A 10,837-nucleotide genomic window follows, 5' to 3' on the forward strand; every position below is an offset into this window, starting at 1 on the left:
CAACTTGTCCAACACCACCTCTAAACATGAGTACTTAGCGGGGGCCAAGACAAACTACCGGGCTCACCCTCATAGTCAAAACATAACTAAAAAGAAAAGTCTTATACATAGCAAAAGATCATGAGCAACGTCCCCGGAATGGAGGACTCACCAATAACCTTGATAGGAAATCGTATTAGCCACGCGGAGGAGGATGGTCAAGCGGTGCTCCGGTCCCTACATGGTGACATCATGTAGGCATAGAGTATGCATTAGTACGTTTGAATGTACTAAGTATGTGGGATGCAATGCAATGCTACAATAGATAGACATCATAGGAAAAATGCATAATCATACCCGATAGATAGCACATAAATGAAATGATGTATATAATGACGCTTACATAAAAGTCATATTTAGTGGGACGTAGTACATGTGTGGTGAGTGACCATCAATATAGTATTTCCAAGGCCTACCACCCCCTTGGAGAGGCGAAAGAGGTACAAACCCCTCAATGTGGTTACCCGGGCCTACCACCCCCCGAGCTAGGGACCAAGGTACCAACCCCTCGATATGGTTATACGGGCCTACTACCCCCCGTACTAGGCAACCAAGGTACAAACCCCTCGATACGGTTATACGGGCCTACTACCCCCCGTACTAGGCAACCAAGGTACCAACCCCTTGATACGGTTACCCGGGCCTACAACCCCCCGAGCTAGGCTTGGTCGACTCACACACTATATAGAGAAAATCATGTACATGTATCCATTTCATCATCATTTCAATACTTATATAATCATCCGACTCATAGGACGTACATTGGACCTTCCATTTCATAAGAATTCTATAAATGACATTTTATCAAACATATGGTGGGCTACTTGTTCATGTAAATAAAATCATGTGTTTCAAGAGTACTAAGTCCAACCAATTTCAAAATCCATATAAAACAGCCCACCAACAACATACATATATATATACATATATAACAACCTTCATAATTTGATCATGGAGGCATGAAAACCATAAACATCATATAATCATTCCATTTCATGATAATATACAAAAATAGACCATAATAGGATGTGTAGTAATAATTCCATAATTCAAGAGTTCATAAATGATCATAAGGACCCATAAACTTGAAGTAAAATAGAGGATAAATGGTTGGACTTGTGGAAAGGAAGGTTTCCACAATCAACCCACATACCTCAACTTTGGAGAATTCTTGATGAAGATTGGAATGGAGAATTGCTTGAGATTGAATCTTGAATCCGGAATTAAAGCTTGGGATCCTTGAATTTGGTTGATGATCTTGGTGGAATTTTTGGAGAGGGTTTAGAGAGAGTTTTTGGATGTTTTGAAGTTAAATGACTAAGTATGGATATGTCCCCTTTTTATAAAAAAAGGTCCCAACACTTAGAAAAAAATTGAGGCGGGTGAACAGTGTTTTCGGCTACTGGAATTTGCATTTTCTGCCGGACAGGTTTTACGAAAATGGTCATAACTCCTTCATCCTAACTCAGAATGAGGTGAAACAAATTGCGTTGGAAAGCTAACTCACAGAGCTTTAATTTTGATAGTTTGAGCTCCTTCCAGTTCCTTGTGTGCTGAGAGATATGCCCCTTTAAAGTTGACCCTCAAAATCGCATTTTTTTGCGATTTTCGAAATTTGATACGGTTGTTCTAAAATTCGGGTTAGACCCATTTCCCACTCAATTTGACCCCCTGAATAAGAATATGAAGTCGAATTTCCGAAATCATGCACGGATTTTGAGATATATGGAAATTACAATTATAGGTGTTTCCGAAGCACATTTTCGGGCATTTTTGGGGTCGTTTCAACTATTAGGCATCACTCGTGATACGGTGTGCTTGGTGTATGCTTTGATGACCAACACTGAACTCAATATCGGTGCGATATTAAAATATGCTATGAGGAAAGTCCGTGTGCACAGAGGAAAGAGGTATTCCTTTGGAGGCCTTATCACCCATTTTTGTCATTTTACAGGTGTTCCAGAGGAGAGTCTGGATTAATTGGCACCACTCTTTGTTGTGTCAGTGGACGTTACCAAGACGAATGGGCATGATAATGAGTTTGGTCCGACATTCTTTACTGCGGAGCGCCACCAATGCGATGAGATGATTATGGACTATATGTATGGGCTAGAGATGCTGAGGCACATGAATGGATGTTGGGCCTTAACTACAGAGCAGATTAGAGAGGTGGACAATAGGTATCCATTAAATGCACATGCGAAGGCCATACTGGACATCGGGCCAAAATTTTTTGAGCTCATGGATTAGGATGTGCCCACATATGAGGATAGGATTTGCACCGGTTCTAATGTGGACTCTGACTTCGATACAGAGGATGTGGATCCACTTCAATCCATGGAGGAAGCCTAGGGTGTGCGCATAGAGGATTTATCAAGGAGTGCTTCACCTTACCCTTGTACTCAATAATTCTGATGTTTTGTCGCACTGGGGGAAATGCTTGATTTTGAAGTGTGGGGTGGGGTGTCAATTCATATCTAATGTATATAGTATTTTGAACAATAGTAGCTTTGTTCATTTTATTTTTATTTTGGGTTCCTTGGAGTTTGTAATCGGTTCTTTGACCAAGATAGTCCATTTGAACCATACAAAATACAAAAAGATTTTTCTTCTTAGGATCGAGTGAGTCATTGTAGTTAAGTCTCATTGCTCTATAATAGATGGATGACAACCGTCTTAAGGGTAATTTTTGTCATTGAGTCTTAGGTTTGGTGTTTGTGTTGAAGCTTACATTCTGAAAGGATAATCTTGTATGAAAGCATGTGGATAAATATATGTGGATTCCTTTGAATTCTTGTATTTGATTCTAAATATTGCAACTTAAGCTTAATTTGAACTTTTACATGACCTGAGTGTTGTGCTTGATGATAAAGCTGACTTGATTTGAACTTGTGCTATGTGTGGTGAGACATTGTGTATTCCATGTAGTGCATCTTAGTCTAGAACTTGTCTGGCATGTTATTGAAGCAAAATTGAAAGTGTGCTTTGTTTAGGAAATGATAATAGGCCTCATCATATATACTCTTACTAGTAGACCCTTTGAGCCTACAACCTTTTTGTTGGTAGCCGCATCTTTACCTGAACAATTTTACTGAATCCTTAGTTTTTTGCACCCTTCTTTCCTAAGCATTGTAGCATAGATTGATTGGAATTAGTATAATTGAAAGTCAAGAGATGGGTTAAGTGTAAAAAGGTGACCAATATAGCCGCAAGGTGATGAAAAACCCCACATTGAAAGAAAGAGCCCCCTATAAAAAATGAAAAAGAAATCGCTATATGTAATAAATATCTAGGGGAAATTCATGAAATGATGTGAGTTACGTGTGATAGGATTCTAAAGGAAGGGCCAAAAAATGAAGAAAAAGGAAATAAAGAGGTGATGACGTCTAAAACGTACACAGTGCTTAGGAAAATGTAAGTCACTACTATATCGCTTTCCTACCCATCCCCTAGCCTACATTACAACCCTTGAAAGCCCAACTTGATTCTTTGAAAAGCATACTTAATTAGTAGAGATATACATAATGGGCAAAGCATATGGTACTCTGTGCATATATGTGAATGTTCCTTGTAAGTGTGAGGTTTGAATCTTGACGATAAGTCCATACGTTATACTAAATCTTGTGAGTAAGTTTGTGGACTACTTTTTTTGCGTGAGGGGCACTTGTTTGATGAAAGACAGGCGATATCAAATGGCTAGCATTAAGTTGCTATAATTTGTTGAGTCAATACTTTAAGTCATGTGGTGCCTATATGATGGCCAAGGTCAAGTGTAAAGGAACACATTGTTAGTGTGGATTGATCAAAGATTCCTAAAAGTAAGTAGTGAAAGCACAAATTCTATTGTTAGGGAGTCCAGGTCTAGGGAGTAGGATGGTGAATCGTTCGAGGATGAACAAAGCTCTAAGTGTGGGGTGGTAATCTTGGGCGTATTTATATGACTAGTAACCAAATAATAGCCATGCTTTAGCCGAGTTTAAGGATGAATTCGTGAGTTATTGATAGTGTTGAGTCATGATTATTGCATTATGATTAACCAATATGATTAATGCTTGCAGATTGGGAAACAAGGAGGAAATGAACACAAAAGTGGATGTATGGGCAGTGAAGATTGGGTCCTAGTGCAAAAGCATAAACAATAAAGTGTCAAAGAAGAATATAAAGGCAAAATGAAAAGAAATCTAGTGCTTTGTATCCTCTCCGCGACGCGGAGAGGGAATTATTTATTTTTACAATGGTGATATCGAGGCAGAGGACTGTGTATCCTTTCCGTGTCATGAAGAGGAGGAGTTCACTCAAAGTTGAAATTACTAGGTGTGTGCGCGTCACGGACGTAAGTGCAGATTTTCGGCAGACTCTCCTAAATTATAAATAGACTTGAGTTTTGTTATTGTAAATATTCTTTTTCACATTTTTTGAGAATGAATACTTTTGGAGTTATTTCATTTATTCTTACGGTTCATTCCTAAATTTTACTTCATTCGATTTCTCTTCTGCTTATTGAATATTTCAAGATTGAGAATCGTATTATAAGTGGCTAAACTCCCTAGTTCTAGGGTTGTGGCTACGGGATCATTGTATTTTATTGACTTTGATGGATTGATTTTGGTTATCGTATGAATTTTTCTTTTGTTCTTAATATAATATTTTGTGACTGGCCACCATTGAAATAAATGTATTGTCTGAATTGAAATCGGGAGAGGAATAAGAGGAGAGAATTTGGGACAAAAGGAGCATGATCTTCTCTAGATTTAGGGTTGATCTGTATCTAGGATAGGGATATACCTAGAAACCTTAGTTGGTTAATAGACGGGATGAAAACGTAATACTTGGTAATTGGTTCAGTCTATCCCCGCTCAACGATGTAGTTAGGCTGCCAATTATGGTAGGCGATTAGAGGTCGAGAAACCATGATCATACATTTAACCCTGCAATCATTGATTCGATAATCAATTGATATCCATTAAAGAAGATAGTATGCATGAATCCATAGCAAGTTGCAGCCCTGGAATTCCCCAAGTCATTGTTTTAACTCCAAGTTGAAATTGAATCATATTAGTTTACTTCAGTGTTTAGAAGATTGATCATTTAGCATAATACATCACTTTTTCTGAAAACACTTGTGTTACGTTCTAGTTACTTGAAGAAATAAATACAATTTAATCTTAAGTCTCTGTGGGTACGACACCTGGCTCTAAAAAAAGCTACTTTACTACTTGCACTACCACGTACACTTGCTTGTGTGTTTGGGCGCAAAATCATCTTTTCCCTAGGATCGGCAACCATAGTAGGAGCATACTTAGACAATTGTGTAAATTTAAAGGCATACTCCTTCACACTCATATTCCCTTGACGAAGGTTAATGAATTCAAGTACCTTTGTTTCCCTCATCTCTAGGAAAAAGAATCTATCAAGGAAAGCAACCTTAAACTTCTCCCAATCAAGAGGACCCGCATCAACCGTCCTCTCTTTCTTCCATTGGTTGAACCAAACTGAAGCAACACTCTTAAGTTGATAAGTGGTCAATTCCTCCTTTTCAACCGGCGTCACTCCCATGATCATCAAAACCTTATACACCTCATCAATGAACTCTTGAGGGTCTTCCTCAACCTTGGAACCATGGAACACCGAGGGACTTATTATTGTAAAGTTTTTTTCTCTAGTTTCTGCCATACCCACAATTGGGTTCACGGGGACCACAACCTTATTATCATCTTGAGCTGTTATAGCTTGGGCCAACACTTGAAAAGTAGCTCGAAACTCTGCATTAGTCACTTCGGCCAAAGGGTCAGCTGGAACTTGTGGAGATTCTTGGAGATCTTGAGGAGCATCTCATTCCACATTCTCATTCACATTCCTCCTAACATATGCTCTTTGAGGGGCCATATCCTGAAAAGCATTGGAAAAGAATTAGGAGATAGACACACAGAGTTAAACTTTATCGCACGACTTTAGAGTGATGAAAGAAGTAGAATTTCCTAAGCGTATTATAGCTTCCATTTCATAAATGTGGCGAGCTTCACACTCATGAACATGACTCTACTCGACGTGGCTTATGAGACATCCTAGGACAGTTCTAAACTTTGTGATCGCAATGCTAAGTTTGTCACGATTCAAAGTATACCCTAGGTGTAACATGGAGTATAGGACCCCGAGAGGCTCTACACAAGCCACTTAGCATACATCATACAATATAATAGAAATAAGAAATTCAAAATATATCATTTTATACATCAAAGAGCTTTGACAAAGCGGAATTCGATCATAAGTCTCAATAGATATCTAATACATCATAAGAAAAGTGATTGAGACGTAACCCATACTTCACATACAAAGTATGAAAACCAAAATGACATAAATCTATAAAAATGTCTCGATCCTCGGATCATGAGGACTCACCAATCTTCAAAGTAAATGAAACCAACCAACCACGAGTATGGGAGATAAGAGTGTCGGACCCTACATTAGTGAAACAATGTAAGTACAAGTATGCATTAATACATGGAATGTACTAAGTATGGGGCAATATGCATAAAATAGGCATGATATCATGAATGGCTTAAAACATATAGGCATGATCATTCTTTGAACATTTAAGGACTTAAAGAAGAAATGACATGTGAATCATGAAATATGGTCAAATACATTATCATAAACAACATAAGAAAAGTTTTGAAGAAACATAGCCATTTTGTGGGATATTAGTTGCAACCGACAATAAGACCATGAGATTTAAATCATGGAATCCAGTATATCCCTCATATCAAAATAAGGGGAATCTACTAGCCAAGGTAGAATCCGTACATATCATCTTTTGCTAAAGTGGATCCAATAGCTAGGTCATTTATCCTATGAAGGTACATAGTTTGTGACTAGAGGTTGCTACTAGACTATCCTTTTTGAGCCTCCACCTCAAAGCCCTCTTGGTGATAAGTCTAAATCCCAATGGAACAAATAAAAGTCAATATCAATATAGCATAGAAAATTCAATGATCAATACAAATCCACATCTTTCAAGATCAAAACATAGAATAACTCCTTAAACATAATTCAACATAGATGAGAAAACTTTTCACCAATGTGAATTAATAAGTGAGAAATACCTTTCACAATCGTGATCATAATAGCATGTGAGAAAACCTTTCACAATAACATTGATACTTTCCTTTAAAAGCATCCCTAAATCATTTATGATAATTACATAAAAACGTGCATATCTTCATAAATTCATTGTTCATAGGTTCATAGTTGAAAATCATAATATAAGAATGGGTCAACATAATTTCAACTAAATACAATGTATTAACATTGAATCATACACTAGAAGACTTAATTAACAATAATCAATCACAATTGAATGAAACCCTTAAAGATTGAATTGAAACCTTAGCTTAAACAAATGAAATTGAGATTGAGAAATTGGAAACTTTAGGGACCCCAGGGAGGAATGGACTCCACGGGTGACCCCCACACCTTGATGCTTGAAGCCCAAAAATTATGGAGGATTGATGAACTTGAATTAACCCTAACTTCTTCTCCTTCCTTAGTCTTGAGAGAATTTGGGGATGATGAATTTGGTTAGGTTTCGGGGTATTGGGAGAATGGGATTGAAGTGGGTAGTTTTAGGAACTAAAATTTTTATATAGGTCTTAGGGTAGGATAAAAAGGACAGTTTTGATTTAAAACAATTAGAAAGAAGAATCAAAAGCCCCTTAAAATAACTGTCGAAACCTTTTTATGGTTTGGACCATACTGGTCAACAGGAAAAAAGTTCAGAAACCTTAATTTTTTATCAACTTTTGACAGACCCTGTCTACGACTCGTATGTCTTCCTATGGTCAGTAAACTGTATAAACCAACTTGACCCTCAAATTTTTACTAAGTCTGGGACCCACTTACGAGATCTACCTACAACTCGTACTTAGAATGACGGGTCGTCCTGGTTAGCCATAAAAGGGGTACTGAGACTTGATTTTAGAAAAACTATTTTCCCTCTTCCTATGATTTCCATCTACAGCCCGTAGAAGCTTCTATTGTCCGTATATAAGACCCGTAGACACAACCTGCAACCCAAAAACTCATTTTCTTTCTTTCCAAATTCTAAGGTGTTACATTTCTATACCCCAAAGTTCATGACTTTTTAATCTTCTATGTTTTCCAATTCTTGATTCTTGAGTTTTATTATTAGAATTGTGATATTTCATATCATTAATGTTCTTTTATTCATGGTTCATGCTTATTATATCACATGGACCCCTTTTTAGTCAAAGTTATTTAAAAATATTGTTATATTAGTTCATCTGCATTGTTTTCATGAAAGAAGTAAGTCCAAGATTTTCAAGAAGTATTTCAGGAAATATTCTTATTTCAAACTTCAAGTGCATTATTTCAAGAAAGAGTTCAAGAAAGAAATAGATTATGTTTTAGAAATAGATTTCAGCATATGAATTTAGAAAAAATATTTTGAGCTAAGGCTCCCACTTTATTCAAACAGATAGAAAATTTATCTAATTATGAATGTATCAATATTTTTATAGCTAGTCGATTAAGTATATGATTCATAATTAGTATGAGAATCGGATACTCCAATAAAGCTTAAGCAGTATGACATTTAGATATGTCATTAATGCTTAAGCAGTATGACATTTCGATAGGCCATCAATGTTTATGGAGTATGACATTCCAATTTATCATCAATGATCAGATCTTTGTATGTTTCAGATAATTGTGAGCTTAATCTCCCCAATAGTAAAATTTAACAAATTTGAGCAAAGACTCATAATATGTTTTCAGTTATGATTTTCATGATATATTATGATCATATACAGACTATTTTGGGAGTATTATTTAGCACCAAGAGGACGTAGGTTTAGAAAATCTTAGTCCAATCGATTTGAGTATAGTGCTTTGTCGATCAACTCTTTTAGACCTTTGAGGCTCAGTTAATGGGTCCACATTAGATAGATAGGTTTTATACCCTTGCATGGTATAGGGTAGTCTCCCAACTAGGTTAGCTATTGGATATCATGAGCTCATGTGATGTATGTATGTGGTAAGAAACTTTTCAAGAAAAGTAAAGTTCTATTATTTTAGTATTTGCTATGATTGCATATATTCACTTTTAAGGTTTTGTTTTTAAAGAACACGTGCATGTGTTACTATTCATTTGACTTTGTTTTAGTCTATCTTTAGAGTTCTTCATTTAGCTTAATAGATTCAGTTTTAGTCTATTATTTCATTCAGTTTTAGTCTATTCTTTCATTAGTATTTGCTATGATTGCATATATTCACTTTTAAGTGTAACTTCATTTCATGTATTGATGTCATTCGGCATTGCATCATTTTATGATGTAGATTTAGGTATTCAGGATCTTAGTTAGGGAAATCATAACTTCCAGCTAGCAGGTGATGAGTTCTCTTTATTCGAGGACTCAAGTCAGTTTGTAGTTACAATATTTTATTTCTATTCATACGTATTGATTAAGGGATGCATGGGTCATGCCTCGACTACCTATAGTCATATTAGTGGAGGCTTCATAGACAATCAATTAATGTTCTTGTATTTAGTTTACTTAGTCCCAGCTTATTTCATAATTATGCTTTCACTCAATCATTTTAGTTCTTAAACATGTTTATATTTAGTTGATCATGACGTACGCCAGTATCAAGGGTTAGTTTGGGGTCACTTGTGACTCTAAGAACCGTGTTATGACTAGAAAGTAGTCTTGGATCATGACAAAAATAATAAATAACATTTCATGATGGATACAGCAGAAAGGATGAAGTACTGTGACTTTAAGAGGAGTACATTTAAATTAAAAATTGAAGTTGAAAATATTTTATTTAAAAAAAGCTTTAAATTTATTTTTTTTCAACAAAAATTTGATTTTTTTCAAAAAAAATAAATTGTAATTTGAAGTCGGAGGAGAGTTTTGGAAAATGTTTTCCTTAATTTTTTTAAGGGAAGTCATTTTCCTTAAATTTGAGGAAAATGAGTTGATTTGGAAAACATTTTACCCAACCAAACATGAGAAAATTGGAATTCCTTCATACCAAACACACCTTAAAGGTAATTCAATCATATAAATTTTACGATAACTAGTGTATCATAGATAGTGATTCACACTAACTCATCAAAAGAAGATCGAGATAAATGAAACGTATCGTATATGAGACTCACTTAGGAATTCTTGAATTGGAAAGTTTAGCTTTACATACATAAATTACAGTATTTAATGTGCTACAGCCTACAAAGATCAATATACTATTTTACGACTTGGCTTAAGTCATATACATCCCCTTAAAATTGTCCGCATATTTCAGTTAGCCACCTTAACTTAGGCCAGTACCTATTGAACACTTTAATCTTAACAAATTTATATCTATTAAACACAAAATAAAAATTTGTTGAAAGACTGAAGTGCGTGTGTGTCAAACACAAATACATAGCAGATAGACCAATAAAATGATGACACGTGGCAATTAGATAAAAAAGAATTTTAAAAAAAACAACAAATTATTTTCAATCAACCCACGTCCACCCTTACCCCCCCCCCCCCGGCCCCTCTTCTTCTTCGTCAAAATCTGCTGCCATTTCAAAGATTTTCACCCATTTTGGATTTATTTTCTTTAATCACTTACTATCATAATTATCTGAAAAAGAATAAAGACTTTTGCTGAAAAAAATAATCAATTCATATTATTTTTATCAAAAAAATGGAGCTTTGCTAAAATATTTGAGATTTAGATCTATATAATAATAACTTTTAAAAAATGAAGGTAAAAGCAAAAGAAGAAT

Source organism: Solanum verrucosum, unplaced genomic scaffold, assembly GCF_900185275.1.
Source record: "Solanum verrucosum unplaced genomic scaffold, falcon-dt-bn FXZP01000151.1, whole genome shotgun sequence".
In the NCBI taxonomy this organism is placed as follows: Eukaryota; Viridiplantae; Streptophyta; class Magnoliopsida; order Solanales; family Solanaceae; genus Solanum; species Solanum verrucosum.